Genomic DNA, 11,375 nt, shown 5'->3' on the forward strand with positions numbered 1-11,375 from the left:
CTTATATTCCTTTTTGTTCTTTTAGTTTAAATATATGGGCAATAATGGAGGTGTGTTTTATTATAGTTATAGTGAGATCAATAATAAATACATTAAACTTAAGTATGATCTTTTTAATATATATTTTTCGTATGATCTTTATTCTTTTTCTTTTTCATTTCTTCTTCTTCTTCTTTTCATTTAGTAGCTCTTTAAAAATGGTTCTTTTACTGGGGTTGACCACGTAGTGCAATAGTAGTTACAAATTCATTGTTGATAGTGGGTCTTCGGTTCAAGCCCTACCTGGGTTGTTTCTTGCTGATGCTTGAACGAATATCACTGGCAATTTTAGTGTACGATCGATGGAAGAAGAAAGAGGGAGGACTTTGGCATGACAATGACAGAATGTACCCTGACTTGGCATTACCCCACATGCCATAGGTAGATGCATTAGACATGCCCCTGTGCGCTGGAGTTAGTACCAGGTCTTGGTGATGCTAACTCAGCTAGTGCAGATAGACTGCATTTGTGTTAATGCCAATTGTAGTTGATGGATCACAAAATGTACTTACAAAGAGATAAGGTGGGGAAATAAAGAACAAGCAAAGTGATAAGGTGATAACGAAGTGATAAGGAGTAAAAATAGAGTGATAAGGTAAGAATGGAGAGATAAGGAGAGAATAGAGAGATAAGGGACTACTGAGAGATAAGGTGTGCTCGAAGAGATAGAGATTAGGGAGAAGAGATAAGGATGTTCTATTGGCCAAGGGATTAATCACCACATCTATGTAATCCCCAATATTTGAGGATGAGGTCCCTTAAAAATGTTGCCCCACTAGTTCATAGCTTCAGTAAAAAGCGTAACTTTAACTGATAAAAAAAAAGAAGAATTGCTCTTTTATTTTTTAATATATTTTCTTTTATATTCTTATGCTTTCTTTATATTTTCATTTATTTTTCTTTTGAATATTTGCTAATATATTAAGTTCAATTTTTAATTTTAGTGGTTTCTTTTGTGTAATTTTTTATTTGTTTCCTCTCAACTCTCTTATTTCATTGTTCTTTAGAGTGTTGGTTATTTGGTTTGTTTGCTATGTTTCTCTAGTGCACTTTCTTAGTTTTTTTTTCTTTTATATTTGTTGTTTCCCTTTTTGTGTATATTATTGTGTCATTCTTTTATATTATTGTTGGCCATTTATTACTTCCATTCTTATTTTTAATCATTTTTTTTGTTTCTCGAAATTCCTTCATTTTTTTTAGCTTCTTTATTTATTTTTTGATCGGTAATTATTTCATTGTATTAATATTACAAAAATATACACTGTCTGTGTTGGTGTAAATAATTATTCATCATGGATATTATTACACCTTACTTAAGTTTACTTAGGTACATGCATTTCATAGTAGTTTGGGTATGAGACACTTGGGTGTTTGTGCCACATTGGGATAGTGTGTGTAGGAGAATTTCCACCTTTTATGGTGTTGATCTTGTTTTTACACTCCACATTCAGTGGGTGATCCACCTCATGTGGACTATTATATTATTTCTCCTACCTACCCACGCCTATTTCCTACCTACCATTATTTCTTATCGAGCCACATGTTATGTTTGTGTGCTCACATATCCCTAGCCTTGCCTATATAAGTAGGCTCATCTACATTGTTTGTATGGGCAATCAATCTATATCTTGTAATGATCCAGTTGATCATATTTTGCATCTTGATAGAATACAGTTTATTCCTAGCATATATTTTGTTCTCTCTTATTTGTGCTTTCCATTGCCTCTTGATCTTGGCAAAATCTCACATGGTATCAGAGCAGTACACTGCGGTGACCCCCAAAAAGAAAATTTTTTCCTTTATTTTTTAATAAAGTTTTTTTGGGGACATAATAATTTGTTTTTATTTAGATTTTTAAAAATTTTAAAAAACACAAACATCATTTAATAAGTCAAATTGGGAACACTTTTTTTTGTCACTTCACACCTGTCTTGTAGTGCTTCCAACCGACAGTCAAGGGGGGGGTGTGTTGATTTGCTCCTTTGTATCTCTTGGCCACATCCCAATTAGAGGCATCTTTTTCTGCAGTATTCTATAGGGCTTCTTGGTGGCATAATTTTCATGTTTCCAGATTTGCACTATCATGTTGTATGCTCTTGCATGAGCAATGTTGTACTCGCACTATCATAAATTGCCACACCTCTTTGTATCTTGTCATTGTTGACATATTTGATGTAATCCTCTTGTACACGTAGATTAGGAATATCTTGTGAGACTTGGTGCATGACTCCAGTTGAGACTTAGATTGTACACATTTGTGCATGGCTCCCATGAGACTTGGATTGTATCGGTATTTCTGCTATTTATGAGTATCCAGATGATGCTCACAACAGGTTGTCTCCATGTCTGATCTTCATTTTGTTCCAGCGAGTGATTCATTGTCATCGACTTGGTACCTAGTTTTGTCACACTTTGACATTATTGGTGCAACATTGGCTCTCTTTCTTGCTTATGGGGAGGTATTTTGGTCATCTTCATTGGACCATACTTGCAGGAGATTCGACATTGAGGGGGTGCTTCATGGTCTCTTCTTCTCTCTTATGGGGGGGGACATAGTTTTGTTCTTCTCATTCATCATTGAGCATTGTGTGCTTTCGTCATCTCTCTTTTGGGGGAGGGTTTTTTCCCATTGGGTTTTTCTCTCTTTCTCCATTTGTGAGAGATTGCATTTGCATTTGTACATGGGTACCTAACATGGCCTAGCAGTTGGGACCCATCTTGCATTCCTTAGTTGCATTGTAGACTTTAATGCACTCTCCTAAGTTGCACTTAAGGGGGGTGTTGGTGTAAATAATTATTCATCATGGATATTATTACACCTTACTTAAGTTTACTTAGGTACATGTATTTCATAGTATTTTGGGTATGAGACACTTGGGTGTTTGTGCCACATTGGGATAGTGTGTGTAGGAGAATTTCCACCTTTTATGGTGTTGATCTTGTTGTTACACTCCACATTCAGTGGGTGATCCACCTCATGTGGACTATTATATTATTTATCCTACCTACTCACACCTATTTCCTACCTACCCTTGTTTCTTATTGAGCCACATGTCATGTTTGTGTGCTCACATATCTCTAGCCTTGCCTATATAAGCAGGCTCATCTACATTGTTTGTACGGGCAATCAATCTATATCTTGTAATGATCCAGTTGATCATATTTTGCATCTTGATAGAATACAGTTTATTCCTAGCATATATTTTGTTCTCTCTTATTTGTGCTTTCCATTGCCTCTTGATCTTGGAAAAATCTCACTTGGTATCAGAGCAGTACATTGCGGTGTACCTGCAGTGCTTGCGGTGACCCCCAAAAAGAATTTTTTTTCCTTTATTTTTTAATAAAGTTTTTTTGGGGACATAATAAGTTGTTTTTATGTAGATTTTTTAAAATTTTAAAAAACACAAACATCATTTAATAAGTCAAATTGGGAACACTTTTTTTTTTGTCACTTCACACCTGTCTTGCAGTGCTTCCAATTGGCAATCAAGGGGGGGGGTTGATTTGCTCCTTTATATCTCTTGGCCACATCCCAATTAGAGGCATCTTTTTCTGCAGTATTCTACAGGGCTTCTTGGTGGCATAATTTTCATGTTTCCAAATTTGTACTATCATGTTGTATGCTCTTGCATGAGCAATGTTGTACTTGCACTATCATAAAGTGCCACACCTCTTTGTATCTTGTCATTGTTGACATATTTGATGTAATCCTCTTGTACACATAGATTAGGAATATCTTGTGAGACTTGGTGCATGACTCCAGTTGAGACTTAGATTGTATACATTTGTGCATGGCTCCCATGAGACTTGGATTGTACCGGTATTTCTGCTATTTTTGAGTATCCAGATGATGCTCACAGCAGGTTGTCTCCATGCCTGATCTTCATTTTGTTGCAACGAGTGATTCATCGTCATTGACTTGGTACCTGGTTTTGTCACGTTTTGACATTATTGGTGCAACATTGGCTCTCTTTCTTCCTTATGGGGAGGTATTTTGGTCATCTTCATTGGACCATACTTGCAGGAGATTCGATATTGAGGGGGGGCTTCATGGTCTCTTCTTCTCTCTTAAGGGGGGGACATAGTTTTGTTCTTCTCATTCATCATTGAGAGCATTGTGTTCTTTCATCATCTCTCTTTTGGGGGAGGGTTTTTTCCCATTGGGTTTTTCTCTCTTTCTCCATTTGTGGGAGACTGCATTTGCATTTGTACATGGGTACCTAACATGGCCTAGTAGCCGGGACCCATCTTGCATTGCTTAGTTGCATTGTAGACCTTAGTGCATTCCCCTAAGTTGCACTTAAGGGGGGGTGTTGGTGTAAATAATTATTCATCATGGATATTATTACACCTCACTTAAGTTTACTTAGGTACATGCATTTCATAGTATTTTGGGTATGAGACACTTGGGTGTTTGTGCCACATTGGGATTGTGTGTGTAGGAGAATTTCCACCTTTTATGGTGTTGATCTTGTTGTTACACTCCACATTTAGTGGGTGATCCACCTCATGTGGACTATTATATTATTTCTCCTACCTACCCACGCCTATTTCCTACCTACCCTTGTTTCTTATTGAGCCACATGTCATGTTTGTGTGCTCACATATCTCTAGCCTTGCCTATGTAAGCAAGCTCATCTACATTATTTGTACGGGCAATCAATTTATATCTTGTAATGATCCAGTTGATCATATTTTGCATCTTGATAGAATACAGTTTATTCCTAGCATATATTTTGTTCTCTCTTATTTGTGCTTTCCATTGCCTCTTGATCTTGGCAAAATCTCACAGTCTGTAACATGCAAAAATAGTAAAAGCAGTCTACGAATATCTTGCCCTTAAAGCCCTGTTATTCCTAACCCCGAACACCCAAAAACAGTATACCATTCACTACCAAATGGGCATGAATCCCCTTTACCAAAAAAACACATAATCAGATTTTTATTAGTCTTCAAATGCTTAGTCATTTCTCCACAACTACTTTGCCATGAATCTTCTCCACCTTTACACCCTCCTTCTCATTATCTTCTTTGTTTGGGTTCACCATTCTCGATGAGGATGAACCACCTTTCAATAACCACCTCCTTTTTGCATTGTATGAGCCCATCAAATGACCATGTTTCCTTTTCAGGGAGGATAGTTCTTCTTCTTGCTCTTGGTCCTTTGTTCTTGGCATCCATTTTGCCACCTCCTCTCAAACCATACATGCTTCCTTGGTCTTAAGGAAGTCTTTAATTCCTTGAATTCCAATCTAGGCAGAAGCTCGATGAACCTCCTTATTTCTATTCACACTCCAAAGGAGGAAAGGTCTCAACTGTGGTGTGAATTCGCCAACATGTTTCTAATCACTGTCAGGACAAACAAACCCTTCACCTTGTCTCACCATGCCTATAAAGTTTACTAAACCCCAACACCAGTCATCCTTCACACAATTATGCATGAGGCAAAATATCATCTCACTTGCCTCTAGCTCTAGATATCAAACCATGAAGAGAGAAGTGATGTTAATATTACAATGATAACTATATTGGACATTAAAGTACTTGTCCCCTAGCATAATCTTCACCATGTTCAAGAAAGATTGATCCATGATCTTAAAAATGTGAGTCAGGCACTCCCTAAAATCTTCCCCCAAAATGCCACAATTGGTTTGGTGTTTTGTAGGGAGAAGTTTGCATGCATGTTATCTCCTTCCCTTTCTCACATAATCAAATGTACTTGTCACTTCTTATCGTCTGAAAGCTACTAAACTTGGCACCTAATCTCAAAATGGCAAGAAAGCACCTATCCACATCGGTTTAAACCATCCTTCGCCAACACCTATCATCTACAAAGCATTAATTTGGCATTGATGGCCATTAACTACTCCTTCAAAGTATAAATACGGACTAGCCATCACATATGGAAACTTTATCCTTCGCATGTATCACAACCATCACCTTGTGAAGCAACTGCAAATACATCGCATCTACCTTCAATACTCAATTAAATTCCTTGGTTGTGCTTGTATCTTACCACTATCTCATCTAATCCGATTTAGGTACAATCTACATCCTTGCTTTTATCCTCCCCTTTGTCCTGCCACACAAGTCAAAAGTCATATCTAATTCAAAACACCAACTTAGACACCCGAGCATGAAGAGTTGTCTTTTCTTTCTTTCTCTCATATCCTCTCCATCACCTTCATTTATTATCACCTCCACCAATCCTATTTGACCTTGAAACCCCTAACTTATAAAATTTTCCAACTCAACCTTGCCTTCGCTATCATCTCAGATCACCTCATTTGAAACTTCAGGCACCATATCAAACCATTTGACTTCTCCAATTTGAAGGTCGAATTACATGTTGGCTTGTTTGTTAGCTTCTATGTTACCCTCTTGGCACATGAGATGATTTAAATTTTCTAAATGTAGAGAGCAGCTAGCTGGTAACCTATATAACCTTATCAATTTTCCAATTATCGACTTGCCCTTTCTAAAGTGCATTCACAACTGCGAATCGCCTTCAAGGTGAAGATTTTCCACTGCCAAATTTTTTGCCATGTATACAGCGAGGAGGGCTGCATTTACTTCTACTTCATTATTGGATCCCCAACCTACTCTTTGGCTACATCTCGCAATTATTTTGCCACTACAAAACCTACACTAGATGGTCTCGGGTTCCCTTTTGTAGCTCCATCAAAGTTCACCTTGATCCTATCTTAGTTTGGAGGTTTTTGGTTTGTTATCCTTGCTTGAACACCTTCCAAAGGATGAACCCTTTTTGGCCTATTAACAGCCTTTTTTAGCTTCTTAATTAGCCTTGCACATTTTTTATCATTTAATTCTTTAAATTTATATTTGTTTTCTTATGCCTTAGTTTCAATTGTAGGCTCTATTTTTATTTTAAAAATTAGTTTTTTGTTCTCTTTGTTGTCTTCGGTCTTCATGCTTACCCCCTCCCTCTCCTCCCTCCTTTCGGCTTGCTTTATATTGAATCCTTGATCTGCAACGAACTATCTTACATCTCCTTGAATTATTTTGTATCCTAATGATGGATCATAAAGTTTGATCTAAAACGTTGATGGTAGAAATTCCTCACACAATCAAATCTAGGAACTATAACCAATATTCAAATAGATTGTGAAAATGTAATGTCATTGATAAAAAATCAAGTTGAAACCTCAACAAAAAATATTGTCATCAAAAGCAAAAGGTAGATCTAAATCACATTTCTTAACATATTACTTTATAAACAATGGCCTTTTTTGTGTTAAAAATTTGTAGATTTTCATTCATTCAATTTAATTAATTACTTGATATAGACAAATAGCTATAATAGGCAATGCCATTATTGTTGACGATTTGAAAAGCTACAAATAAGGATAGGTATTTAGAGGAGATGTTCTTGCGATATATGTAACAATAATAATTAACGATAAATCAAATATAAAGTTAATGCATGCAGACTTAAATAATATAAAAAGTGAAGTGACTATTACATTAACATATCCAATAAAGAACATTAACACAAAGTGTGAGCAAAAAGAAGTGTAGAAATTATAAATTTTTAGCTAGCTAATAATATAACAAATGATTGTTGAAAAAGGGATTTAATACAAAAAGATCTGGGGTGAACTATGGTCGCGCAGGCGTTCGGTGTTGAGGGTCGAGCTAGGGCATCGCCCTAGCTTGTGATCGGGGGAGTTGCAGAGGCTATAGGGAGCGCGGAAGGGTCTGCACAGAGCGGGGGAGTCAAGGCTGTGCGGGGAGCAGCAGCGAGGGAAGGGAAGAGGAGTGGTGGGCTGCGGGGGGGCTCGGGTTGAGCAACTCGGTCGCTTCTCCACATAGACAGCGGATTCCAGTGAGACTGGGGGCCACGAGTGGACTTCCATCCCGGGAGAGTGAGGGAGGGGTGGATTTTGAGGGCTTTTTTATTCTTTTGGGCCCCTTTGGGGTTTAGAGTGTCTTCTGCCTCAAGCTTTATGGCAAGTATTAGTGGGGAGGCCTCGAAGGCTCAGCCAGTCATGGATTTTCGTGCCGCGGTGGGCTCAAAACCCCCATCACAGGGCATGAAGACTTTCAATAATAACCTCGTTTCTTTAGAGTTGGGATCTGATAGTGCCAGTAGTACCTGTATTTTGAAGATTAATGGGTGCTTGGAGAGATGCAGCGAGAGACCAAAACTGGTTATTCCTCCCGAGATGATAGCGGAAGACGTCGAATATTTCTCAAAACACTCACTATATTGCAAGTTTTTGGGAATGAGGGTTTCTTTGCAGTTCTTGGAAAACTAGGCACTAAGGACTTGGGCTTCGGAGGGGGAAATGGAGATTATGCTGCTGGCAAATAACTACTTCATGGTTACCTTTAACTGCATGGAGGATAGCAATAGGGTTTTCGAAGGTGGTCCGTATTTTCACAACCAGGTGGGGTTGTTCATCAAACCCTGGCATGCGGGGTTTAACCCCTCGGAGGAACTTCCGAATAGGGTTCCTGTGGGGGTCTGTTTGCCACATTTTCCTGTGGAATGTTGTCACGAAGATGTGCTTCGGATGCTGGCCACTTTGCTTGGGAAGCCAGTGGGATCCTCTACGCAAACCCTGGGAAGAAAGGTAATGACCTTTGCGTGTATTTGTGTTGAAATTGATCTTAGTAAACCTTTGCCAGATGCCATAGATATGTGTGCAGGCTCTTATTCGTGGGTTCAACAGTTAGATTATGAGACTTTACCTTTTCGCTGTCGGTTGTGTCATGAGTATGGTCATCTTCAACGCAAGTGTCCTAGATATAAACCGGTGGTGAGCCAACCTCAGCAGCTGGAACCAAGACAGGATAGGGCTGAAAAAGGGAAACCTGCTATGTCAGTTGAGGTTGGGGGATCTGATGGTTTTGTACCTGTTAAGACTAAGAACGAGAACCAAGGACAAAAGAGGCCCTTTCAGGAGAGAAAGGAGGAGGACACTTTTAACAGATTTGAGACCTTGGATGACCTTTGCCATCAAGAAGTTAATCCGGGGTTAACCCCACTGGATCAAGGTGTGTTAGGGGGGGCTCCGGAAAGAGCACTTGAGGACCCCATCCAGGCCATGATTGAGGTGGGAAGCTAGCAAATGGAGATAGATCATCCAGTAGGGGCTCAGTTGGGTCTAACTACTGGGGTCGAGGTGAATTTGGTTGAGGGGGAGGGATCTCCAAGCGCTTTGAAACTGGAACCAGCTGGGGCCAAAAGTAATAAGACCCCCATTCATCTGGGTTTGCATCAGAAAGACATTAAGAAAAGTGCGTCAGAGAAGAGCTCAAAGGTTGGCAGAAAGAAGGATTTGGACAAGATCAAATTGATGGGGGAGAATTTGGTTGAGTCAGGGTCGATAAAGACTTTGGATTCTCTCTTTTCCAATCCTCCAAAATGATTGTGCTTTCATGGAATGTGAGGGGCTTGAACAACAGCCCCAGACAAAAAGTTGTTTGAGAATTAATTAGGAATCATTCGCCTGATGTCTTATTTCTGCAAGAAACTAAACTAACTGTGGAGAGTATGATGGGTCTGGTGTCGAAGCTGTGGGCTCGAGGAGAGTGTCAGTGTGTTGGGGTAGCTGGGTCTTCTAGAGGGGTGGCCTATCTTTGGAACCCCTAAAAGCTTTGCCTGGTTTGGTGGGTGGCCTCTCGGTCTTCGTTATCTGGTGTTATCTCTAGTCTTGAGACTAGAGAATTCATTTTGTTTTCCAATATCTATGCCCTTAATGATCTTCAGGGGGAAGCAAATATTATGGTCTCAAATTTCCTGTATGTGTAGGTTAGCCCCTTTACATTCATGGATTATGGCAGGAGACTTCAATGCCATCCTTGAGCTGAGTGAGAAGAAGGGGGGGTGATGCAGTTGGAACCCTCTTCTTTCCTTTTTCAGGATAATATTTCCTTGCTGCATCTTGTTGACATTAAACCTGGTAATGGCTTGTTCACCTGGAACAATAGGAGGGTGGGAGAGTATGGGATTGCTGAGAGGTTGGACCGCTTCCTAGTTTCTAATTTTTGGATTGGCGGGGGGTGGTCCACCAGCTCGGAGATTCTTGACTGGAGAGGATCGGATCACTGGCCCATCAAGTTGGTTTCTTCTTCAGCTCGGGTTGCTCGCTCACCTCCTTTTAAATTCCAACTGATGTGGCTTCGGGATCCTTCTTTGCACGCTCTGGTAGCGGAGTGGTGGAGGAAAGGGAGGCTTGCTTTTGGCACTGCCATGTACTCCTTTGCCAAGCAGCTGCAATTTGTTAAGTTTCAGCTCAAACAGTGGAACCGACAGGGCTTTGGGAACATTTTTCATGCCAAAAAAGATGCTCTACTTGTGCTGAATGGGATCACCAACGAAATCAGAGAGCAATGTTTGTCTAAGGACTTGCTCAAGGAGGAAGATAGGGCTGTCAAAATGGTTGAGGAATGGGAGCTTAGTGAAGAAATTTACTAGAAGCAGAGGGCTCGTATTGATTGGCTGAAGGAGGGGGACATGAACACTGCTTTCTTCTTTAACTCAGTGAAAGCTAGAAGGCATGCAAACGCCATCCCGGTTTTGGTTAATGACAGAGGCGAACAGTGCTTATCCCTGCAGGTGATATCTAGGGAGGCGTCTCAGTATTTCCGGACCCTTTTCAGGGAGGACCCGCAGGGGGAAATGGGATAGGAGAACTAGGTTCTCATCTGCATTCCCTCTCTGGTCACGGGGGAGATGAATGAGCAACTTTTGTGTCCTATTTTGTTGGAAGAGATTGAGAGGATTGTCTTCCACATGAGGAAAGGAAAAGCTCCTGGTCCGGATGGTTTCCCAGTAGAATTCTTTCAAGAATTCTGGGATGTCGTCAAGCTAGATTTACTAGAGGTGGTGCAGGAGTCCCAGAGGAATAAGCAGATGCTTCGGGCGTTGAATGCGACTTTCATTGCTCTTATCCCCAAGTGTGAGGGGGTTGATCGACTGGGCCAGTTCCGACCCATCTCTCTCTGTAATGTGATTTATAAGATCATCTCTAAGTTGATAGCAAATAGATTGAAGAAGTGCCTGGGGATTGTTATCTTGGAAGAGAAGAGTGGGTTTGTAGAAGGGCGCCAAATCTTGGATGGGGTGGTCATTGCCACAGAGACCATTCACTCTATGGCAACTTCCAAGGAAAAAGCTATGTTTATCAAGCTGGACATGGCTAAGGCGTACGACAGAGTTCGGTGGTCCTTCCTCCAGAAGATCCTCAAGGAGTTTGGTTTTACTAATGAGTGGATTCAGTGGGTTATGAGCTGTGTTACAACTACTTCCTTCTCTGTGCTCATCAATGGTGATCATACTGAGCTTTTTGGTGCTTCTAGGGGTCTCC

Source organism: Cryptomeria japonica, chromosome 9, assembly GCF_030272615.1.
Source record: "Cryptomeria japonica chromosome 9, Sugi_1.0, whole genome shotgun sequence".
Classification (NCBI taxonomy): Eukaryota; Viridiplantae; Streptophyta; class Pinopsida; order Cupressales; family Cupressaceae; genus Cryptomeria; species Cryptomeria japonica.